Source organism: Bufo bufo, chromosome 4 (genome assembly GCF_905171765.1).
Source record: "Bufo bufo chromosome 4, aBufBuf1.1, whole genome shotgun sequence".
Taxonomy (NCBI): Eukaryota; Metazoa; Chordata; class Amphibia; order Anura; family Bufonidae; genus Bufo; species Bufo bufo.
The window spans coordinates 629,169,068-629,195,934 of NC_053392.1; the positions used below are offsets into that span (position 1 = coordinate 629,169,068).

General features: G+C 47.2%; 1 long non-coding RNA gene across 1 annotated transcript in view; it reads right to left on the minus strand.

The window, feature by feature from the left end:
• Nucleotides 1-9,740: 9,740 nt before the first annotated feature.
• The window catches only part of LOC120999804, a 37,826-nt gene continuing 20,699 nt past the window's right edge, over nt 9,741-26,867 (minus strand). Inside the window, exons 2-4 of the long non-coding RNA XR_005778651.1 lie at nt 10,749-10,819; nt 10,625-10,669; nt 9,741-9,799 (exon numbers count right to left, since the gene is read on the minus strand). This is a non-coding gene — a long non-coding RNA (uncharacterized LOC120999804). The remainder of the gene's footprint in view (nt 9,800-10,624; nt 10,670-10,748; nt 10,820-26,867) is intronic.

Genomic DNA, 26,867 nt, shown 5'->3' on the forward strand with positions numbered 1-26,867 from the left:
GTGCAGTCACTGTGTACATACATTACTTATCCTGTACTGATCCTTAGTTACATCCTGTATTATACTCCAGAGCTGCACTCACTACTCTGCTGGTGCAGTCACTGTGTACATACATTACTTATCCTGTACTGATCCTGAGCTACATCCTGTATTATACTCTAGAGCTGCACTCACTATTCTGCTGGTGCAGTCACTGTGTACATATATTACTTATCCTGTACTGATCCTGAGTTACATCCTGTATTATACTCCAGAGCTGCACTCACTATTCTGCTGGTGCAGTCACTGTGTACATATATTACTTATCCTGTACTGATCCTGAGTTACATCCTGTATTATACTCCAGAGCTGTACTTACTATTCTGCTGGTGCAGTCACTGTGTACATACATTACTTATCCTATACTGATCCTGAGTTACATCCTGTATTATACTCCAGAGCTGCACTCACTGTTCTGCTGGTGCAGTCACTGTGTATATACATTACTTATCCTGTACTGATCCTGAGTTGCATCCTGTATTATACTCCAGAGCTGCACTCACTATTCTGCTGGTGCAGTCACTGTGTACATACATTACTTATCCTGTACTGATCCTGAGTTATATCCTGTATTATACTCCAGAGCTGCACTCCCTATTCTGTTGGTGCAGTCACTGTGTACATACATTACTTATCCTGTACTGATCCTGAGTTACATCCTGTATTATACTCCAGAGCTGCACTCACTATTCTGCTGGTGCAGTCACTGTGTACATACATTACTTATCCTATACTGATCCTGAGTTACATCCTGTATTATACCCCCGAGCTGCACTCCCTATTCTGTTGGTGCAGTCACTGTGTACATACATTACTTATCCTGTACTGATCCTGAGTTACATCCTGTATTATACTCCAGAGCTGCACTCACTATTCTGCTGGTGCAGTCACTGTGTACATACATTACTTATCCTATACTGATCCTGAGTTACATCCTGTATTATACCCCAGAGCTGCACTCACTATTCTGCTGGTGCAGTCACTGTGTACATACATTACTTATCCTGTACTGATCCTGAGTTACATCCTGTATTATACTCCAGAGCTGCACTCACTATTCTGCTGGTGCAGTCACTGTGTACATACATTACTTACCCTGTACTGATCCTGAGTTTTACAGCAAGACACGGAGGCTTCGTATTGCTATCTCCTTCTTTACTTCCACCAATAGCAGCAAAGAAGAAATTTACATAATCATAACAACAAAGGCCCCTCCCCTGACAGATCCTATAATAAGCAGTGTCCTCTTCTGTATCTTCCTCTTTCTTTGCTGCTCCTCCAGCTAAGTGCACCTTCATTTTCTCTTGTCATTTTGCTATAGTGCTGTTTTTCTTACAGGTTGTTTGTCTGCGCTGCTTTCATCTAGGGTGACTAACCCTTATGTGCAGCGCTTCCTGGTGGGTTTTCCCCCACTGTTTTCTATTCCCCTTTAGGTTCTGTATTTGCCAATTGACCTGTTTTCATTTTCATCCCCTTACCACACTCCGTTTTCTGCGCAGCGTTCCCCCTTCCGACCGCTTATCTCTGCATCGGGAGGCGGGGCCTCCCTCCCCGTCTTCCTCGCTTCAGTCTGCCCGCAATTCGGGCCTTGCTTCCCGGCCGGACGCGAGATCTCGCGAGATCTCGGCGGCCATCTTGGATGACGCGATTGTCCCGCGAGATCTCGGCGGCCATTTGCTTGTTCTTGGTCGCGATTTCTCGTGGGCAGTTCGTACCCAGCGTTCGTCCACAGCGGTCCTCCCTGCTTGCTGCTCCTGCCGCCCTCGTTCTTCTAGCTGCGGTCCCCCGTATTGTGGTACCTTGCGCTACGCTTACTAGGATAGTCTTTGCTTAGCTACCTCCCCCTTACTTGCGGCCAGTGAATTTCAGGTCTGTTTACCTCATAATGTCCCATCCTGCACAGTCTCCCACTAATGTTCCCCCCTCTTCTCCTGAGGATCATAGGGCTCCTGGGGAGGATGCACAGGCACAGGCATTTCAGCGCTCTGTGTCTGATGCTTTCATGGCAGCCATGGGCTCCATGACCACTATTCTGTCCCAGAGCATTACCCAGGCGCTATCAGCGTGGCCTACAAGTATAGCTCTGCAGGATACCCATAGCTCACCGCAGCCTACCTGTACTGAACCTCCTGTACCACAGGAGACCTTGACTGGTGCGCATCCTGCCACCCAAGATTACGTGCATAGTTCACGAAAATGAGCCTCATCACGCCAGGCAGAACGGGCGCGAACATGGAAGTGCGCTAGAGCACAAACCCCTAATGAGTCTGACTCGGATAGAGTATCGGACGAGGAGGCTTTTGCGGATGATGATTATATGTCAGAGGAGGATGTTGCTCCCCCAGTTCAGGGCCCCTCAGTCTCCGCTACTGCGGCCTCCTCTGCCAAGGACGTAGCGTCCTCCTCCGCCATTAACCGGTCTGATGCACTGCTAGATTCTGCGGGCGAACCTATGTTCGATCCCGAGACCTTGCATCACCCTCGATCGGCGGAGTGGCTTCCCACTGAACATGTGGGTAGTTATTTAGAGCACTGGGTGCGTCACCCTCTAAGCCGTGAAACACGGAATAAACTTAGAGCCGAGTGCCCCAGGCCACTAGTCCCCAACAAAGTATGTGACACTCCCGTTGTGGATCCAAAAATGTCACAATTCCTGGCCAAAACTGATTGGAACCCCAAAAAGGACCTGGACTCAGCTCTGCGCAGCTGCCAGGATAAAATATTAGACATATTTGGCCCGCTGGCCAAGATTTTTGAACTAGCCGAGACGGCTAGGACTGACGGCTCCCCGATCGACCCTGAAGAATTGCGGGGTTGGACCCAAAGGGCGATCTGCATAGCAGGGAACGCCAACACCTCTTTGGCAATTGAAAGGCGTAAAGCCATTTTATTCAAAATAGACCCCAAATTGTCTAACTTGGCGCTCACAGAAGCGGGTAAGGACGCCCAGGGGCTCCTATTCGGAGACTCTTTTATCAAGGATATGGGCCGATATGTCGGTACCTTCACCGCGCTAGACAAGGCCCAGTCATCTATGCGCAGGGTATTCCAGGGACGGGTCTCTAATCGGGCCGTCAGTAACAGGGGCCGCCTGTCCGGCCGTACAAACTTTCAAGCCCGTGGCGCAGGTAGAGGTTCCTTTGGACAGCGACCTCCCTTCCAGGAACAACGCAACCCCTCACCCTTCTTCTCGACCAGAGGAGGCCAGTGGAGATCTCGCTCCTTCAGAGGCAACCCCAACTCCCGCAGACCCTTTGGTAAGTCTTCCCCAGATTGGGGATTCTATGGTCCCTTGTGTAGGGGGCAGACTCCAACTTTTTTCTCATGCTTGGGGCCTCATCGCATCAGATCCATGGGTACTGACCAGGGGCTTCCACATAGAGCTTACGGGTTCCCCGTGCCGGGTTCCATCCCCCCCGCCCATACCGTTTTTGCGCTCAGACTGCGCACTAGTAGACACGGAGCTATTCTCTCTCCTACAAAAACAGACGATAGAGCGGGCCCCTCCTACAGAGTGGGGTGTCGTCAGCAACATATTCCTCGTTCAGAAAAAAGGGGGTCAGATGAGACCGGTCATCAACCTTCGCGCTCTGAATACGGTGGTACGCTACCGTCATTTCAAGATGGAGGGGATTCACCTTCTTTGGGACCTATTGAATCCTGGAGACTGGATGGTAAAGCTGGATCTAAAAGATGCTTACCTGACGGTCCCAGTGGCCACTCGTTCCAGGGATCTTCTCCGGTTCTGGTGGAAAGGAGAGATCTGGAGGTTCACCTGTCTCCCATTCGGGCTGTCTTCAGCTCCTTGGTGCTTCACCAAACTGCTACGTCCAGTCGTATCTTGGTTGAGAAGTCGTGGTGTACGCCTCATCGTTTACCTGGACGACATCCTCCTGTTGCACGAGTCCAGTGTGGGTCTGCTAGAACATCTGCAATGGACAGTGGACCTACTGACGGGCCTCGGGTTCCTCCTCAACACAGAGAAGTCATGCCTCATCCCATCGCAGTGGATGGAATTCCTGGGCTTCATGGTCGATTCGATCTCGGAATCCCTCAGTCTTCCGATGACGAAGTTGCGTGCGATACGCAAGGAGTTGAAGCATGCTCTTCTCATTCCCCACCTCTCGTTGCGTCACCTGGCCCGCATCATCGGACTGCTAGCTTCATCAATTCAAGCTGTGTTTCCGGCCCCATTGCACTACCGGGCTCTCCAGCGACTGAAGATCGCGCATCTTCGGACCGGTGCCTCCTTTGCGGACGTGGTGGTCCTGGACTCGGAAGCCCAAGAAGAGTTGAGTTGGTGGATCGCCAATCTGGAAGCGTGGAATGGCAAGGGTATCTTTGGATTCCTGCCAGAGTTGACCATCGAGTCGGATGCGAGCCTCCAGCTTTGGGGCGCTCATTGCAACGGAGTTTCCACGGGAGGATCCTGGTCGGCGGAGGAGTCTCTCCTCCACATCAACGCCTTGGAGCTCCTAGCCGGTTCGTTTGCAGTCAGGAGCTTCTCCAACGGGATCGCCAATGCGTGCATCAGACTGCGGATGGACAATATCTCGGCAGTCCGATACGTCAACCGGTTGGGCGGTACTCACTCGGCAATCTTGGCCCGGTTAGCCAAGGAGTTTTGGTCATTTTGCCTTTCCAGGGACATCATGGTGCAGGCGGAATACTTGCCGGGCCTGAGCAATGTTCGGGCGGATTGGAACTCTCGCTACCCGTCGGACGGCAGCGATTGGCAGTTGGATCCGGAGGTGTTCTCAGCGATTTCGGACATATGGGGTCCGATGTCCATCGACCTCTTTGCCTCTGGACTCAACAGGCAACTTACCCGGTTCTTCAGCTGGCGTCCGGATCCGGAGGCAGTGGCGGTGGATGCTTTCCTCCAGGATTGGTCTGTATCCCGTCTTTACGCGTTTCCCCCGTTCTCGATGATTCCGAGGACTCTCCTTCAGGTTCAGCGACATCTGGCGGACTTGGTGTTGGTGGTTTCGTTCTGGGGGTCTCAGGTCTGGTTCCCTTCGTTGCTGAAGATCCTAGTGGAAGTACTTCTCCCGTCTCGTTCGGATCTCCTCCGCAACCCTCAGGGTCTACACCACCCACTTCTTCTCGACGGCTCCCTTCGGCTGCTGGCATGCTGGATCTCCGGACACCTGGAGCTGTCGATGGCATTTCGGAAGCGACTCGACGGTACTGGACAACGCATGGGCTCCCGGCACCAGAAAGTCTTATCGGGCAGCCTGGAGAAATTGGGCTGGCTGGTGCGTGGAACGGAACTTGGATCCCGTTTCGGCACCTGTAGCTCACCTGTTGCAGTTTCTCACCTCACTTTTTGAGGCGGGAAAGGCATACCGGACCATCAACCTGTTCAGGTCAGCTATTTCATCTACCCATCTAGGTTATGAGGGCGTCCCTGCAGGTCAACATCCTTCAGTCTCTCGTCTGTTGCGAGGCTCTCGGTTGGCGCGTCCTCTTCGGCCTCGTTTTTCTACTACCTGGGACGTCTCTCTGGTTCTTTCCTTTTTATCTTCTTGGCCGGATAATTCTGCCCTTTCATTGAGACAGTTGTCAGCTAAATTGTTGGCTTTGTTTTGTCTTATTTCTTGCAAAAGGGTCTCTGATGTTCGGGCCCTTGATTATGACGCTCGTTCTTTCACCCCGGAGGGGGTCACTTTTAACATTTTGCGTCGCACCAAGACTAACATCAGGTTTCTCTCCTACCCCAGTTTCCCTACATCTCCGATTTTGTGTCCTGTGGCTTGCCTTAGGGAATACGAATCCAGGACTAGGGCCCATCGGTCTTCCGCCATATCTCAATTGTTCCTGTCTATCCGACATCCTTTTGGGCCGGTTTCTAGCCCGACGTTGGCACGCTGGCTTAAATGGGTCATGTCGCTAGCTGGTATAGACACTTCCGTCTTCACTGCCCATTTTGCGCGGAGTGCTTCTGCCACCTCTTTGTCGGTTTCAGGAGCCAGATTGGAGAACGTTATGCGCTTGGCTGATTGGTCTAATGTCACCATGTTTAGGGAATTCTATTTCCGTCCTCAGGCTCATTTGTTTGCTTCTATTATTAAGCGACTTTGAACTTGCAATATGAGCCTCCGTGTCTTGCTGTAAAACTCAATGATTTTCCTAGTCTACAACGTAAAGTCATAGTTTTATTAAAGACACGGAGGCGAGTATTGCCCACCCTGTTCCCTCCCTGGGGTCTCCTCGCAGTTTTTTACAGGGGTTTTTCATTTTGCCTCATTGTATGATAGATCCTGTTAAGTTTGTTATTATTATTATTGTCATTATTGTTATTATATTTATTAGAATTATCATTATCTTTAATGTTATTTATTAAGATTTATATTGTTTTCAGTCCTTCAACCCCAAGTGTGTCTATTTGAGTACGGGGATTCCGGACGCAATTAGTCCTGACGTATTGTTTCACCTGGACCTATGGTCTGTTCTCTTTTTCAGGTTGAAGGTCGATCCAGTCTAGGATGCCGTACTTCCGGTTGATTTCTCTACCACAGTTGGGCCAGGTTGGCCAGTTGGATACGCTTCGTTGGCATTGGACTTATCTGTTCCAGGTTGAGTTTCCACTGTGTATGGAGTTCTACGTCGTTTTCAGAAGCGTTAGCCAGGTTGGCTTGATTCTACGGTATGGTGGACCAGAAGGGTTGTCGTTTCTCGGGTCCAGTACCAGTTCCGGTTCCAGTTCCAGTTACGGTGATGCAGTTGGTGTCACGGATACAAAGAAAGAGGAAGTTAGAGAAGAGGAAGCTGCTTATTATAGGATCTGTCAGGGGAGGGTCCTTTATTGTTATGATTATGTAAATCTTTTCTTTGCTGCTATTGGTGGAGAGTAAAGAAGGAGATAGCAATACTCGCCTCCGTGTCTTTAATAAAACTATGACTTTACGTCGTAGACTAGGAAAATCATTGAGTTACATCTTATATTATACTCCAAGCTGCACTGCCTATTCTGCTGGTGCAGTCACTGTGTAGATACATTACTTATCCTGTACTTATCCTGAGTTACATCCTGTATTATACCCCAGAGCTGCACTCACTATTCTGCTGGTGCAGTCACTGTGTACATACATTACTTATCCTGTACTGATCCTGAGTTACATCCTGTATTATACCCCAGAGCTGCACTCACTATTCTGCTGGTGCAGTCACTGTGTACATACATTACTTATCCTGTACTGATCCTGAGTCACATCCTGTATTATACTCCAGAGCTGCACTCACTATTCTGCTGGTGAAGTCACTTTGTACATACATTACATTACTTATCCTGTACTGATCCTGAGTTACATCCTGTATTATACTCCAGAGCTGCACTCAGTATTCTGCTGGTGGAGTCACTGTGTACATACATTACTTATCCTGTACTGATCCTGAGTTACATCCTGTATTATACTCCAGAGCTGCACTCACTATTCTGCTGGTGCAGTCACTGTGTACATACATTACTTATCCTGTACTGATCCTGAGTTACATCCTGTATTATACTGCAGAGCTGCACTCACTATTCTGCTGGTGCAGTCACTGTGTACATACATTACTCATCCTGTACTGATCCTCAGTTACATCCTGTATTATACTCCAGAGCTGCACTCACTATTCTGCTGGTGCAGTCACTGTGTACATACATTACTTATCCTGTACTGATCTTGAGTTACCTCCTGTATTATACTCCAGAGCTGCACTCACTATTCTCCTGGTGCAGTCACTGTGTACATACATTACTTATCCTGTACTGATCCTGAGTTACATCCTGTATTATACTCCAGAGCTGCACTCTCTATTCTGCTGGTGCAGTCACTGTGTACACACATTACTTATCCTGTACTGATCCTGAGTTACATCCTGTATTATACTCCAGAGCTGCACTCACTATTCTGCTGGTGCAGTCACTGTGTACATACATTACTTATCCTGTACTGATCTTGAGTTACCTCCTGTATTATACTCCAGAGCTGCACTCACTATTCTCCTGGTGCAGTCACTGTGTACATACATTACTTATCCTGTACTGATCCTGAGTTACATCCTGTATTATACTCCAGAGCTGCACTCTCTATTCTGCTGGTGCAGTCACTGTGTACACACATTACTTATCCTGTACTGATCCTGAGTTACATCCTGTATTATACTCCATAGCTGCACTCACTATTCTGCTGGTGCAGTCACTGTGTACATACATTACTTATCCTGTACTGATCCTGAGTTACATCCTGTATTATACTCCAGAGCTGCACTCACCATTCTGCTGGTGCAGTCACTGTGTACATACATTACTTATCCTGTACTGATCCTGAGTTACATTCTGTATTATACTCCAGAGCTGCACTCACTATTCTGATGGTGCAGTCACTGTGTACATACATTACTTATCCTGTACTGATCCTGAGTTACATCCTGTATTATACTCCAGAGCTGCACTCACTATTCTGCTGGTGCAGTCACTGTGTACATACATTACATTACTTATCCTGTACTGATCCTGAGTTACATCCTGTATTATACTCCAGAGCTGCACTCACCATTCTGCTGGTGCAGTCACTGTGTACATACATTACTTATCCTGTACTGATCCTGAGTTACATCCTGTATTATACTCCAGAGCTGCACTCACTATTCTGCTGGTGCAGTCACTGTGTACATACATTACTTATCCTGTACTGATCCTGAGTTACATCCTGTATTATACTCCAGAGCTGCACTCACTATTCTGCTGGTGCAGTCACTGTGTACACACATTACTTATCCTGTACTGATCCTGAGTTACATCCTGTATTATACTCCAGAGCTGCACTCACTATTCTGCTGGTGCAGTCACTGTGTACATTACATTACTGAGCTGTGCTGGCTTCGGTGCACCGCTGCTTTCTGTCGGCTGATTGATAGGGGTGCCGGGAGTAGGACCCTCACTGATCTGATATTGACGACCTATCCTGTGGACCTCTTCATAGATCATATTATGGTGTTTACAGGCGGCCATCCTCTTCTGGTATAATCCTGCTCTGGAGGGAGCATGTCCTTCTACCCATCTACCCAATGTAGGCTGCAGCAGGAGAGGACAATCTGCAGGTTATTGTAGGCTGCTATGAGGTTTCTCCTGATCATTACTTATAGATTTTGTACATGAACGTCACTGAGAGATGGAAGGACAGGTAGATCCCAGATCCCTCCTGACGCTCCACTGATGGCCGGTCACAGCAGAAGGTGCTGCTCATTCTGAGAGGGGCCGAGTCCAGGCGAGGGGCTCTCACTGCGGCCCCCGCCTCATTCGCCTATGTTTGAAAATGTTTTATCATATTTTTGATAAGACTTTATCAAGAAGAAAGCGGCAGTCGGTAACGACAATGGGCGATTTCCTGCCTCACCGAGCATTTACCGTTATCCTCGTTTTCCTTCCGGCTCTCCTCCTCCTCTTCCTCTTCCTCCTCTTCTTCTTTGTCCTCCGAACAGTCCATGTCTTAAACAATACAAGAGATTAGACGGATGACGGTGTGACAGACAGTGCGGCGGGGCGCGCGCTGGTACCTACAGGACTCCAGGCTGCTGGAGGCGCTCTTCATCTCCAGGCTGTTGGAGGCGCTCTTCATCTCCTGGCTGCTGGAGGCGCTCTTCATCTCCAGGCTGTTGGAGGCGCTCTTCATCTCCTGGCTGTTGGAGGCGCTCTTCATCTCCAGGCTGTTGGAGGCGCTCTTCATCTCCAGGCTGTTGGAGGCGCTCTTCATCTCCTGGTTGTTGGATCCTGCAGCAGAAAGAAAACGCCGGACATCGGGATCAAAACTTCTCCAAACCATTCTTTATAAGACACAAGATGGAGGACTGTTCTATGGGTCATGAGCTGGCGGCTGCCGCGCCTCGTGTTTGTGTATGCCCTACACGTAACCTATGCAATTTCAGGGGCTAAGGCTCCTGTTTTATATTTGATGGACGGCGTACATTTCAATATGAGCACAACGAATGGTTAAAGTAAAGGATCCGTTTTTTTCTTTTATTTTTTTCTGGGGGGGGGTTCTGTTCTTCTGACAGTTCAGAAGAAGAAAAAAACAAAACGTGCCACGCGACCGCTGGATGTTTTGTGGTCTGCAAATTGTGGATCCTCAAAACACGAATACTGGCCGTGTGCGTACCTCATTTTGCGAATCACACGGAGTCATTTCTGTTTTATTTTGCAGCCCCATTGAAGTGAATGGTTCCGCATACGGGCCGCAAAAAAAACAAATGGACACGGATCCTTCTCTCCTGCATGCTCCCATACACGGCAGACCAGGGGCCAGCAACCTTCACCGCTCCAGCTGTGGTGAAACTACAACTCCCAGCATGCACACGTGCCTAGCTGTTTTCAGAATAAGTGAATGGAACATGCTGGGAGAGTCGTAGTTTCACCACAGCTGCAGTGCTGAAGGTTGCTGATCCCTGCATTAGACCGCCGGCTGACAATACGCTCGGCCCAGCGGCCCTTCTACAGGTACTTAGAGCGCCCCCTTCTCAGAACTGACAGAATCAGCAGTTTGTCCGTCCAGGACCACAAGTGGCGAGAACCGTCGAAATAACGAAGGGTCCTATTTACCTTCTGTTTGATCGCCGTATGTCTCCGAGCAGTCCATCTCTAGACCTGTGAACACACAAGCAATATGACAGTCAGGTCTGAACACGTACAGACGGCGATTACTGGCTGCGGTAATGTCACATACTGGACAGTTGGCTGCTGCAGGACTCCCTCGTCTCTTGGGTGCTCTCGTCTTCTTCTTCTCCTGAGGCTGGTCTATAAGAAAAGGATAAAACCAGTGGATGTCGGGGCCTTGGGGTAGTAACGGTCTGCGGCAGCGATGTGCAGCCTCTGGATTACGCTGCAACACAAACTGGATCACAAAAGGCAGACTACAACAGGATGTAGAAGATAAAGGGTTAATCACTAGATAATGAGACGTGCTCAGTTCTAAACTTCTTTTTTTTTCAGGACCTGGAGTACATGACCTCTGACTTCATGACCTCTGTCTGCATGACCCCTGACTTCATGACCTCTGTCTGCATGACCCCTGACTACATGACCTCTGACTACATGACCTCTGACTACATGACCTCTGACTACATGACCTCTGATTACATGACCTCTGACTACATGACCTCCGACTACATGACCTCTGACTACATGACCCCTGACTACATGACCTCTGACTACATGACCTCCGACTACATGACCTCTGACTACATGACCCCTGACTGCATGACCTCTGTCTGCATGACCTCCGACTACATGACCTCTGACTACATGACCTCTTACTACATGACCTCCGACTACATGACCTCTGACTACATGACCTCTGATTACATGACCTCTGACTACATGACCTCTGACTACATGACCTCTTACTACATGACCTCCGACTACATGACCTCCGACTACATAACCTCCGACTACATGACCTCCGACTACATGACCTCTGACTACATGACCTCTGACTACATAACCTCCGACTACATGACCTCTAACTACATGACCTCTGACTACATGACCTCTGACTACATGACCTCTTATTACATGACCTCTGACTACATGACCTCTGACTACATGACCTCTGACTACATGACCTCTGACTACATGACCTCTGACTACATGACCTCTGACTACATGACTCCTGCTACATAACTTGAGATGAGAGAATTTCAGGTTATGAAATTCGTTCACGCTTGGTTTACTGGCTTAGGCTACTTTCACATTAGCGTTAATATTTTCCAGTATTGAGATCCGTCATAGCGTCTCAATACTGGAAAAAAACGCTTCAGTTTTGTCCCCATTCATTGTCAATGGGGACAAAACGTAACTGAACAGAACGGAGCGCTCCAAAATGCTTTCAGTTGCGTTCTCATACCGGAGAGCAGCGTGCTTTCCATCCTGGGATGTGGAGCAAAACGAATCCGTCATGACCCAAAATGCAAGTCAATGGGGACGGATCCGCTTTCTCTGCCACAATCTGCCACAATAGTAAACGGATCCGTCCCCCATTGACTTTCAGTGGAGTCCATGATGGATCCGTCTTGGCAATGTTACAGATAATACAACCGGATCTGTTCATAACGGATGCAGACGGCTGTATTATCAGAACGCTAGTATGAAAGTACCCTAAAAGGTGAATTGCGTTATGGATTCCGTTACCATAACACAATTCTATGACGGAATGCATAACAGAATGCCTTTAGAGGCATTCCGTCATAATAGAAGTCTAAGGGCTGAAAAACGGATCCGTCCCGTTTCTGTTATGCATTCCGTCATAGAATTGCGTCATGGTCCGTGGTAATGAAATCCATAATGCAATTCACCTTTTACCAGTGAACGAATTTCAAAATATGAAATTCGCTCATCTCTATACATAATCTCTGACTACATGATCTCTGACTACATGGTCTCTGACAACATGGTCTCTGACTACATGGTCTCTGACTACATGACCTCTGTCTACATGGTCTCTGTCTACATGACCTCTGTCTACATGGTCTCTGTCTACATGACCTCTGTCTACATGGTCTCTGTCTACATGACCTCTGTCTACATGACCTCTGTCTACATGACTTCTGTCTACATGACCTCTGACTACATGATTTCTGACTAAATGGTCTCTGACTACATGGTCTCTGACGACATGATCCTGACTACATCACCTCTGTCTACATGACCTCTGTCTACATGATCTCTGACTACATGGTCTCTGACAACATGATCTCTGACTACATGGTCTCTGACTACATGACCTCTGTCTACATGGTCTCTGTCTACATGGCCTCTGTCTACATGATTTCTGACTACATGGTCTCTGACTACATGATCTTTGACTACATGGTCTCTGACGACATGATCCTGACTACATGACCTCTGTCTACATGATCTCTGACTAAATGATTAGTGATGATCGAGCATGCTCGGCCGAACACCTGTTCGGCTTGAGCATCTCGATGCTCGGCACATGGCGAGCATCTTTACAAATACTTTACAAATTCCCCCTCAATTTCCTCTGCCTTGTTCGTAATCTGCCCATCACTTGTTTGGATCTGCCTAATTTTATTACATCCTCTTTGGTTAGATATTATGGAGACTAGTAATTTGCCTGGCTTTCCCGACTCACTAAAATGATCCTATGAGGGTTACTTCCAGATATTTTAAATTCTCCTCCAGACCTTTCTCTTCTTTAAGAAACTCTGCCCTTTTTACTATAATTATACTATAGTACAGGCCGCGAAGGTACGCTTTCATCGCGTCCCACACAAAGTGAATATGGGTTGATCCCATATTTTGTGTCCAAAATTGGGCTAATTCCTTATTTATCCTGTCTTGGTCTTTTATGATAGATAACCAGTGAGAGTTCAAGATCGGCGAGTGGTCTGAGATTCCATGAGTCTCATATTTCATTTTAGAGATTAAGGCGATCATATCACTGTTGGCCATTGCAATATCAATTCTAGACATGGCATTATATGTCTTACTAAAGCATGAGAACACCTGCCTATTGCCATATAGCTTCCACCAAATGTCTATTAGCCCCGTTTCCTGACAAAACCCCTGGAATAATACGTGTTTTCCCTGAGTCCCATTATATTTTACGATATTGGATACTCTGTCCATTTCGGGGTCCAGGACGCAATTAAAGTCCCCCGATACTAATACCGGACACCGCTCTCTGTTATATACAAACGTGGCAAGTTCATTAAGGACTGTCATGGCAAATGGAGGGGGGGATGTAAAAAAATGTCAAAATGCTAATCCAGCCATGAAGGAAGACGTATCTCCCATCACTATCAATCTGATTGTCACGGATGGTGTACAGGAAACAAGACAATGCAAAATAATCTATGACTCACTGGATCCACAACTAAGGAACAAAAGGGAGACCCCTGCATGAGACCTGGCACACTCTCCCTGACTGCTCAGCCTATGCGAACACCCCAAAGGTGGATGGTCGCATATCCACGTACCTCGACTATCTAACACCTGAAGACCCTACAATAGTGAGGGGACACGACCACCGGCTCCCTACACTAGACACGGAGGGAGTCAGGGTCACCTAAGATCCAGCAAACAGAAAATCACAAATAAATATACAGCACTTATCTTGCAGAAGACTGGGAAATAGGAACAGCATGCACACACACTCCAGGAAGTTGTATAAGCCGCACACTACTGCATTATGGGGAGGAATTTAAAGGGAAGCAATCAGTCCAACTGCATGACAGCTGAGAGAGGCTAACGAGATGAGGAACTGAAAACCAAAACAAAGAAAACTCAAGGAGGAGGTTCTGAAAGGCTTCTGTCAGAGCTTCTCAGCTGTCTGGTTGTGACAGTACCCCTCCCTCTACGAGTGGACTCCGGACACTCAGAGCCCACCTTCTCAGGATGGGACCTATGGAAAGCCCTGATGAGACGAGTGGCCTTAATGTCCGTCACTGGGACCCACATCCTCTCCTCAGGACCATAACCCTCCCAATGAACGAGGTACTGGAGGGAACCGCGGACAAGACGAGAATCCACAATCCTAGAGACCTGAAATTCAAGATTCCCATCAACCATAATCGGAGGAGGAGGCAAAGGCGAGGGTACAATGGGTTGAACATAAGGTTTCAATAAGGACTTATGAAAAACATTATGGATCATCCAAGTCTGAGGGAGATCAAGACGGTAGGCAACAGGATTGATGACAGACAGGATCTTGTAAGGCCCAATAAACCTAGGACCCAACTTCCAGGAGGGAACCTTCAATTTGATATTCTTGGTAGACAACCACACCAGATCACCAACATTCAGGTCCGGACCAGGCACACGTCTCTTATCTGCCACACGTTTATATCTCTCACTCATGCTCTTTAGATTATCCTGAATCTTTTGCCAAATAGATGACAAAGACGAGGAGAATCTGTCCTCATCAGGTAAACCAGAAGACCCCTCTCCCGAGAAAGTCCCAAACTGCGGATGAAACCCATATGCACCAAAAAATGGTGACTTATCAGAGGACTCCTGACGACGGTTATTTAAAGCAAACTCAGCAAGGACAAAAAAGAACACTGATTCTCCGCCACAAAACAGCGCAGATATGTCTCCAGATTCGCTCCGTCTGGCCATTCGACTGCGGGTGGAAAGCAGAAGAGAATGACAACCGAACCCCCAAGCGAGAACAGAAAGCCTTCCAGAATCTGGAAACAAACTGCGTGCCCCTATAAGAGACTATGTCTGAAGGAATACCATGCAATTTGACAATGTGGTCAATAAATGCCTGCGCCAGCGTCTTAGCATTGGGCAAACCAGGAAAAGGGATGAAATGCACCATTTTGCTAAAACGGTCTACCACCACCAGAATAACAGTCTTCCCCGAGAAACTAGGCAGGTCCGTTATGAACATGGACAGATGTGTCCAAGGACGGGAAGGAATGGGTAAGGGAAGGAGAGAACCTGATGGACGTGAATGAGGGACTTTGGCACGAGCGCAAGTCTCGCAGGCTGCCACAAAACCCTCAACCGACTTACGAAGCGCAGGCCACCAGAATCTCTGAGCGATGAGATCCAGTGTGGCTCTTGTCCCCGGGTGCCCAGCAAGGACCGTATCGTGGTGTTCCTTAAAAATCTTGTGTCTCAAAGCGAGAGGCACAAACAACCTCCCAGGAGGACAAAGATCAGGAGCCTCTGACTGGGCTGCCTGCACCTCTGCCTCCAATTCAGGAAAAAGAGCAGAGACCACCACACCTTCAGCCAAAATGGGACCCGGGTCTTCAAAATTCCCACCTCCCGGAAAACAACGTGACAGGGCATCTGCCTTCACATTCTTAACCCCAGGGCGGAACGTGACAACAAAATCAAACCTTGAAAAGAACAAAGACTATCTGGCCTGTCTCGGGTTCAGACGCTTGGCTGACTCCAAGTAGGCCAGATTTTTATGGTCAGTAAACACGGTAATAGGGTGTCTGGCTCCCTCTAGCCAATGGCGCCATTCCTCAAAAGCCAACTTGATGGCCAACAATTCCCTATCTCCCACATCGTAATTTCTCTCTGCGGAGGAGAGTTTCTTCGAGAAAAAGGCACACGGTCGCCATTTGGCAGGAGAGGAACCCTGAGACAAGACTGCACCCACACCTACCTCAGAAGCATCAACCTCAACTATGAAGGGTAAAGAAATATCAGGTTGTACCAGGAAGGGATCGGAAGCAAAACTCTCCTTGATATTAGAAAAAGCCTTACACGCCTCTACCGACCAGGAAGAAAAATCTACCCCCTTTCTGGTCATATCAGTGAGTGGTTTAACAACAGAGGAATAATTCTAAATAAACTTCCTGTAATAATTGGCAAAGCCCAAAAAACGCATCAGCGCCTTCTGATTCTCAGGAAGCTCCCACTCAAGCACAGCGCGGACCTTCTCGGGGTCCATGCGAAAACCAGAAGCGGAGAGAAGAAACCCCAGAAATTGAATTTCTGGAACCGCAAACACACATTTTTCCAGTTTTGCGTATAATTTATTCTCCCGCAGGATGAGCAAGACCTGACGTAAGTGTCCCTTATGAGTTTTGAAATCAGGAGAAAAAATCAAAATGTCATCCAAATACACTAATACAAATTTTCCCATTAAATGATAAAAAATGCTGTTCACGAAATGCTGAAAAACGGCTGGGGCATTCATCAAACCAAAAGGCATAACCAAATTCTCAAAATGGCCCTCAGGGGTATTGAAGGCCGTCTTCCATTCGTCTCCTTCTCTGACCCTGACCAGGTTGTATGCCCCTCTTAGGTCTAATTTGGAAAAGACTTTAGCCCCAACAACCTGGTTAAACAGGTCCGGGATCAGAGGAAGCGGATAAGGGTCACGAATAGTGATACTGTTCAGCTCCCTGAAATCCAGACAAGGTCTTAAAGAACCATCTTTTTTCTTAACAAAGAAAAAAACAGCGGCAACAGGTGACTTCGAGGGTCGTATGTGTCCTTTTCTAAGACTCTCAGAGATATAAGCACGCATAGCGACCCTCTCAGGTTGGGAAAGATTGTATAAACGAGATTTAGGCAGCTTGGCGCCTGGGATGAGATTAATAGGGCAATCGTACTCCCTGTGCGGGGGCAAATCCTGAACTCCACTCTCAGAGAAGACATCTGAAAATTCAGAGAGGAAAGGTGGTACAATCTTAGTAGAAACCTCAGAAACAGATGTTATGAGGCAATTCTCTCTGCAAAAGTCACTCCAACCATTTATTTGTCTCGCTTGCCAATCAATGGTGGGGTTATGTTTAGTGAGCCAGGGTAGCCCCAACACTAGAGGAGTAGGCAAACCGCTAAGGACGAAACATGACACATCCACAACATGAGTATCATTAACAATTAAACGGATATTGTGAACTATGCCCTTTAATGATTTCTGTGCCCCCTCCGGCAGCGAAAAGGCCCAGGACTGAGCGTTACCCCTGAGCAGCGATATAATGATCCCCACCCTCCGTTCCTCATCACCAGAGGAATGGGGAAGAAGGCAAAAATGGAGTTTGCAAGCCTCTCTAAAACGCACAAAATTCTCACTACCCCCGGAGAACGTATCCGGGAGCGAGATCTTAGGCTCAGCACAAACTCCATGAACGCAAGCTGAACCGGTCACTTGAAACTGAGAAAAAGTCTTACGGAGATCAGCTACCTCCAATGAAAGACCCTGGAAGCGTTCAGCCAAAAGTGAAACCAGATCCATGCTTGAGACGGTTTTGGCGGCTTATAATGTCACGGATGGTGTACAGGAAACAAGACAATGCAAAATAATCTATGACTCACTGGATCCACAACTAAGGAACAAAAGGGAGACCCCTGCATGAGACCTGGCACACTCTCCCTGACTGCTCAGCCTATGCGAACACCCCAAAGGTGGATGGTCGCATATCCACGTACCTCGACTATCTAACACCTGAAGACCCTACAATAGTGAGGGGACACGACCACCGGCTCCCTACACTAGGCACGGAGGGAGTCAGGGTCACCTAAGATCCAGCAAACAGAAAATCACAAATAAATATACAGCACTTATCTTGCAGAAGACTGGGAAATAGGAACAGCATGCACACACACTCCAGGAAGTTGTATAAGCCGCACACTACTGCATTATGGGGAGGAATTTAAAGGGAAGAAATCAGTCCAACTGCATGACAGCTGAGAGAGGCTAACGAGATGAGGAACTGAAAACCAAAACAAAGAAAACTCAAGGAGGAGGTTCTGAAAGGCTTCTGTCAGAGCTTCTCAGCTGTCTGGTTGTGACACTGATGTTCCACCGATGCGTAGTCAACATTTTTGTGCACATATACGCTGACCCCACGGGAGTATGAAGAAAAGCTGGATTGGAATTGATCTTTTGCCCATTTCTTCAATAGGTATATGGGGATCTCCGGTGACGCGTGAGTTTTAAGCAATGCCACAATTGCGGGGAGATGTCGAGAAATCAAGTCAAAAACAATAATCCGCTTTGTTTTATCCCCTAGCCCTCGTACGTTCCAAGTTAAAACGTTGTCATTCATTACGTTTTAGCTTTGTAAGGGAGTCGTCCACTACCCCATAGCGACAACCGCGACCGCACTCACACCCACGCCAACCCCCCTCTCCCCACACCCCCAGACTGGTTCACAAAAGGAATTCACCCTGTCAACCTCTTCCATTACGCCCCTCCCGCTCCGCGACCCCCCCACCCCAACCCGCCAACTCCGCCCCACCGCTCCCCTACGCTGAGCCAGAGTCCTATTTCTCAACAGAGTCCAACCATTCAAGGGCGTCTGTAGACTTTTAATCACGTGAGGATGGTTTTCATGAAATATTCCTAGTGTTTATATATGGTTAAATCTGGTTAATAAGATTAAGAGATATTAAAAAAATGTATACAAGCAAAGAAATATTGAGGAGAAATAGAATAAGATATGCGGGATTTAGAAGTCTTAAGTCTTCCTGCTTTCACCCCACCGTCATCCCTTCTACGTCTTGGACCTTGGAAGGCGTAGGAGACGCATTGAAAGGAAGGGGGGGGGGGGGTTTGGGGGTAAAAATGAGAAATTTTATGATGTTAAAGATCAAGTTGTATGGAAAATAATTTTGTATTTTTCTTTGTCAATAAACAAATTCCTGCACTTCACACTTTGTTGTTCTGTGTCCAAGGGAGGAAGTGGTGAAATGCTCTGCTGACGAGTATTGTGGTTTTACTTACCACATAAAATGCATAAAGCGTAAAATAGATAAATCGAAAGTTATGATGAACAGATTTAGTATTAACCCACATTTTCCATACTGTGGTGAGGCATGTTTAACTGATACAAGGGTCAAGTTGCCCTTGGAACATCATCCACAGTGTCATCCAGTCTGTAGAAACTGCATCCCATCCATTAAAAAGTTGGATACAGCGGACAGTTCGATTTCTACGGCCGTCTTTTGGTTCTACAATGAGCACTAATTTGCCAGGTAGCAAGATTTGAGGGCATCGGAAAATCCTAGGGTTTCCATAGATTTGGGTTTTAGTCTCACAGAAAATGACCAACCCATCTAGGTCACTAGTATACAGATGTGTCCTTCCTTCTCTCTCTTCTGTGATGGACACGTCCTGACTCCTGATGTGTGTCACTAGATAAACAGCTTTTAAACAACATAATGTTGCAATATTACGTCAGGAGATGTCTATGATGTATGTCTATATGCCGGCATCCACTAGACTGTCACAATATTGTATTGAATTGGTTTAATGAAAAACTGGAGTTAAAGGGATTGTCTCATCTCAGACCCTGGCACATCACTAGGACACGCCATCAAAGTCAGACAGGCGAGGGTTTTCCACCTTTGGGACCCATCCCCAGAAAAGGGCTTCTGAAGTGATAGAGAGCATGCTGCACAAGCGTGGCCACCCTTCATTCACCTTTATGGCAGTTCTGAAGAAAGCCGAGCACTGGCTCGGCTATTTCTGGCAGTCCCACGGAGAACATAAAGGTGGTCATGCATGCCCAGTGCGCTCTATACTCACCTCCAAAAATTGCAGAGTGAGCATGTTTGTAACTCCCATAGCAGTGAATGGAGAGCAGCCACTTTGGGAGTTTTGTTCTGGAGATAGGGGCGAGTCCCCAGATGAGACCTCCACTCATCCGACCTCGATGGCACGCCCCTGCAACACGCCACCAAAATCCGAGACGAAGCAACCCCCCTAGGGTAATTATGGCTTCTTCTGTATCTAACGCTACCTATAATAGTGATAAAAAGAACCTATAGAAACGACCTGTCAGGGCCACATAAAGACTATACCAAACCTACAAACTGCATGTGCATGCCCAGGTCACGAAACGACACACGGCCAATTTATTAGCAGAGAATCTTTATTAAATGTATACAGTAAAAGACACACAATGGAGTCAACATGATTCAATAGAAAAAAGTGGGGGGTTGAGTCAGCACAACCTGCCTGCAGGTGCACATCACTATGGGGAAATACATATACAAACGGAAAATGCAAATGTGATCGCACACTACATCCAGCACTCTGCCCTCCATGCTGGATGAGACATTGGTTTATATTTTGGCCAAAGCATAGTAAGCCACTCACCGCGTCAAGGTCGTCTCAATTGAGTGGTCCCTAACACTAGTTCCTACCTGTTCATGGGCCATGACAGCCACATAAAATCGATCACATTTGCATTTTCCGTTTGTGTATGTATTTCGCCATAGTGATGTGCACCTGCAGGCAGGTTGTGCGGGCTCAACCCCTTATATTTTTTTCTTTGTAGTATATATTGGAGGCGTGGCGATCTCCTTTGAGTCAAGCACACCTGACCAGTTAATCTGTCCTGGAGGCTGGTTTTAAAGTCAGTATAAAACTGAGTCTGCTTATATAGAACCTACCAGTGGCCATTTGGCTCCAGGAGAAGTATATGGTGGGTTCAGCATGCATGTTGGTACTTGCATCCCTGGATCCGATGAAAGCTGTAATGGCACCGGACGGGGTTACAAGCAAAGTGTACTTGGCTTGCATGCTGACCTGCATTCCCTGGATTTTATGTGGCTGTCATGGCCCATGAACAGGTAGGAACTAGTGTTAGGGACCACTCCATAGAGGCGACCTTGATGCTGTGAGTGGCTTACTATGCTTTGGCCAAAATATAAACCAATGTCTCATCCAGCATGGAGGGCAGAGTGCTGGATGTAGTGTGCGATCACATTTGCATTTTCCGTTTGTATATGTATTTCTCCATAGTGATGTGCACCTACATACAGGTTGTGCGGACTCAACCCCCCACTTTTTTCTTTGTGGTATGTATTGGAGGCGTGGCGATCTCCTTTGAGTCAAGCACACCTGACCAGTTAATCTGTCCTGGAGGCTGGTTTTAAAGTCAGTATAAAACTGAGTCTGCTTATATAGAACCTACCATTAGCCATTTGGCTCCAGGAGAAGTATATGGTGGGATCAGCATGCATGTTGGTACTTGCATCCCTGGATCCGATGAAAGCTGTAATGGCACCGGACGGGGTTACAAGCAAAGTGTACTTGGCTTGCATGCTGACCTGCATTCCCTGGATTTTGTGTGGCTGTCATGGCCCATGAACAGGTAGGAACTAGTGTTAGGGACCACTCCATAGAGGCGACCTTGACGTGGTGAGTGGCTTACTATGCTTTGGGCAAAATATAAACCAATGTCTCATCCAGCATGGAGGCAGGGCAGAGGGCTGGATGTAGTGTGCGATCACATTTGCATTTTCCGTTTGTATATGATTCAATAGAATAAAACACACAGAGGGACTTCCCCTGACGAAGCCATCTGGCGAAATGCGTTGGGTAAGTGGGGGACACTGGGATGGGTATTGTGGCTGTAACACTGTTTTTTGAACTGTTGAGGAGCTTTGTGACTCTTTTTGGTCTCCTTGGCAATACTATTATGTACTTTAGTTGATTAAATAGTTAGCACTTGTACCTTTTGTGTTGGAGATATTTTGGCATGTCATTTAGTATTTAACAAGCATTTTGGAAGATTACCGTATTTTTCGCCCTATAAGACGCACTCCCCCCCCCCCCCCCCCCCCAAACGTTGGGTAAAATGGCAGTGCATATTATGGGGCAACTATTGTTAAACTATAGAAATCCTCTGAAGCAGTATCGCAATCCACTTGGTACTCACTCAAAACTCCAGTAGCAGGCAGGCCGGGCGGCAGCGTAACGTCACTCACTACGTCACGCGCCTGCTCCGCCTGCTCCATTGAGCTCCTAGGCCTACAGGTTACATATGAATACTACAGTCAGTGGGGACCGGTGTAATAGAATACAGTGACTGCACCGGGCCCCGCTGCCATTCCAATATCAGTTGCCGGCACTCGACCCCTGTATGGGGTCATTCACTATTTACACAGGGACACTTTTATGAGGGGGATCGGTGGATGACACACATATAGCATAAGATGCTATATATGTGTCATCCACAGATCCCTCATAGCAGTGTCATCCACAGATCCCCCATAACATTGCGTATCCACAGATCCCCTCCATAACAGTGTCATACACAGATCCCCCATAACAGTGCATATCCACAGATCCCCCCATAGCAGTGTCATCCACAGATCCCCTCCATAACAGTGCCATCCACAGATCCCCTCCATAACAGTGTTATCCAAAGATCCCCTCCATAACAGTGTCATCCACAGATCCCCTCCATAACAGTGTCATCCACAGATCCCCTCCATAACTGTGTCATCCACAGATCCCCCATAACAGTGTCATCCACAGATCCCCTCCATAACAGTGTCATCCACAGATCCCCATAACAGTTTCATCCACAGATCCCCTCCATAACAGTGTCATCTACAGTTCCCCCATAACAGTGCGTATTCACAGATCCCTTCCATATCAGTGTCATCCACAGACCCCCATAACAGTGCATCATCCACAGACCCCCATAACAGTGCATCATCCACAGATCCGCTCCATAACAGTGTCATCTACAGATCCCCCATAACAGTGCGTATCCACAGATCCCCATAACAGTGCGTATCCACAGATCCCCCATAACAGTGGCATCCACAGATGACCCCATAACAGTGTGTATCCACAGATCCCCCATAACAGTGTCATCCACAGATCCCCTCCATAACAGTGTCATCCACAGATCCCCCATAACAGTGTCATCCACAGATCCCCTCCATAACAGTGTCATCCACAGATCCCCCATAACAGTGCGTATCCACAGATCCCCCATAACAGTGTGTATCCACAGATCCCCGTAACAGTGCCATCCACAGATCCCTCGTAACAGTGCCATCCACAGATCCCCCCCCATAACAATGTCATCCACAGATCCCCATAACAGTGTCATCCACAGATACCCATAACAGTGTCACCCACAGATCCCCCATAACAGTGCGTATTCACAGATCCCCATAACAGTGTCATCCACAGATCCCCCATAACAGTATCATCCACAGATCCCCCATAACAGTATCATCCACAGATCCCCCATATCAGTGTAATTCACAGATCCCCTCCATAACAGTGTCATCCACAGATCTCCTCTATAACATTGTCATCCACAGATCCGCCATAACAGTGCGTATCCACAGATCCCCCGTAACAGTTTCATCCACAGATCCCCTCCATAACAGTGTCATCCACAGATCCCCCACAACAGTGCATATCCACAGATCCCCCATAACTGTGCGTATCCACAGATTCCCCATAACAGTGTGTCATCCACAGATCCCCCATAACAGTGTAATCCACAGATCCCATCCATAACAGTGTCATCCACAGATCCCCATAACAGTGCATATTCACAGATCCCCCATAACAATGCTTCATCCACAGATCCCCCATAACAGTGCGTATACACAGTACCCCATAACAGTGTCATCCACAGATCCCCATAACAGTGCATATCCACAGATCCCCCATAACAGTGCATATCCACAGATCCCCCATAACAGTGCATATCCACAGATCCCCTATAACAGTGCCACCCACAGATCCCCCATAACAGTGTCATCCACAGATCCCACCATAACAGTGTCATTCACAGATCCCCTCCATAACAGTGTCATCCACAGATCCCCTCCATAACAGTGTCATCCACAGATCCCCATAACAGTGTCATCCACAGACCCCCATAACAGTGCATCATCCACAGATCCCCTCCATAACAGTGTCATCTACAGATCCCCCATAACAGTGCGTATCCACAGATCCCCATAACAGTGCGTATCCACAGATCCCCCATAATAGTGGCATCCACAGATGACCCCATAACTGTGTGTATCCACAGATCCCCCATAACAGTGTCATCCACAGATCCCCTCCATAACAGTGCCATACACAGATTCCCCATAACAGTGTCATCCTCAGATCTTGAAAGAAATCTGCTTCTTAATGCACCCTGGTTCTTCTTTTGTTTATTCTATTTAACCTTTCAGATCCCACATAACAGTGTGTCATCCACAGGTCCCCCCATAACAGTGTCATCCACAGATCCCCTCCATAACAGTGTCATCCACAGATCCCCCATAACAGTGCGTATCCCCAGATCTTCCATAACAGTGTGTCATCCACAGATCCCCCATAACAGTGTCATAGTAACATAGTACATAAGGCCGAAATAAGACATTTGTCCATCCAGTTCGGCCTGTTATCCTGCAAGTTGATCCAGAGGAAGGCAAAAAAAAAACCTGTGAGGTAGAAGCCAATTTTCCCCACTTTAGGGGAATAAAATCAGGCATCAGAATAACTCCCTGGATCAACGACCCCCCTCTAGTAGCTATAACTTGTAATATTATTACACTCCAGAAATACATCCAGGCCCCTCCTGAACTCCTTTATTGTACTCCCCATCACCACCTCCTCAGGCAGAGAGCTCCATAGTCTCACTGCTCTTACCGTAAAGAGTCCATAGTCTCACTGCTCTTACAGTAAAGAGTCCATAGTCTCGCTGCTCTTACAGTACAGAGTCCATAGTCTCACTGCTCTTACAGTAAAGAGTCCATAGTCTCACTGCTCTTACAGTAAAGAGTCCATAGTCTCACTGCTCTTACAGTACAGAGTCCATAGTCTCACTGCTCTTACAGTAAAGAGTCCATAGTCTCACTGCTCTTACAGTAAAGAGTCCATAGTCTCACTGCTCTTACAGTAAAGAGTCCATAGTCTCACTGCTCTTACAGTATAGAGTCCATAGTCTCACTGCTCTTACAGTAAAGAGACCATAGTCTCACTGCTCTTACAGTAAAGAGTCCATAGTCTCACTGCTCTTACCATAAAGAGTCCATAGTCTCACTGCTCTTACAGTAGAGTCCATAGTCTCTCTGCTCTTACAGTAAAGAGTCCATAGTCTCACTGCTCTTACCATAAAGAGTCCATAGTCTCACTGCTCTTACAGTAAAGAGACCATAGTCTCACTGCTCTTACAGTAAAGAGTCCATAGTCTCACTGCTCTTACCATAAAGAGTCCATAGTCTCACTGCTCTTACAGTAGAGTCCATAGTCTCTCTGCTCTTACAGTAAAGAGTCCATAGTCTCACTGCTCTTACCATAAAGAGTCCATAGTCTCACTGCTCTTACAGTAATAGTCCATAGTCTCACTGCTCTTACAGTAAAGAGTCCATAGTCTCACTGCTCTTACAGTAAAGAGTCCATAGTCTCACTGCTCTTACAGTATAGAGTCCATAGTCTCACTGCTCTTACAGTAAAGAGTCCATAGTCTCACTGCTCTTACAGTAAAGAGTCCATAGTCTCACTGCTCTTACAGTATAGAGTCCATAGTCTCACTGCTCTTACAGTAAAGAGACCATAGTCTCACTGCTCTTACAGTAAAGAGTCCATAGTCTCACTGCTCTTACCATAAAGAGTCCATAGTCTCACTGCTCTTACAGTAGAGTCCATAGTCTCTCTGCTCTTACAGTAAAGAGTCCATAGTCTCACTGCTCTTACCATAAAGAGTCCATAGTCTCACTGCTCTTACAGTAATAGTCCATAGTCTCACTGCTCTTACAGTAAAGAGTCCATAGTCTCACTGCTCTTACAGTAAAGAGTCCATAGTCTCACTGCTCTTACAGTATAGAGTCCATAGTCTCACTGCTCTTACAGTAAAGAGACCATAGTCTCACTGCTCTTACAGTAAAGAGTCCATAGTCTCACTGCTCTTACCATAAAGAGTCCATAGTCTCACTGCTCTTACAGTAGAGTCCATAGTCTCTCTGCTCTTACAGTAAAGAGTCCATAGTCTCACTGCTCTTACCATAAAGAGTCCATAGTCTCACTGCTCTTACAGTAATAGTCCATAGTCTCACTGCTCTTACAGTAAAGAGTCCATAGTCTCACTGCTCTTACAGTAAAGAGTCCATAGTCTCACTGCTCTTACAGTAAAGAGTCCATAGTCTCACTGCTCTTACAGTAAAGAGTCCATAGTCTCACTGCTCTTACAGTAAAGAGTCCATAGTCTCACTGCTCTTACAGTAAAGAGCCCATAGTCTCACTGCTCATACAGTAAAGAGTCCATAGTCTCACTGCTCTTACAGTGAAGAGCCCATAGTCTCACTGCTCTTACAGTAAAGAGTCCATAGTCTCACTGCTCTTACAGTAAAGAGTCCATAGTCTCACTGCTCTTACAGTAAAGAGTCCATAGTCTCACTGCTCTTACAGTAAAGAGTCCATAGTCTCACTGCTCTTACAGTAAAGAGTCCATAGTCTCACTGCTCTTACCATAAAGAGTCCATAGTCTCACTGCTCTTACAGTAATAGTCCATAGTCTCACTGCTCTTACAGTAAAGAGTCCATAGTCTCACTGCTCTTACAGTAAAGAGTCCATGGTCTCGCTGCTCTTGG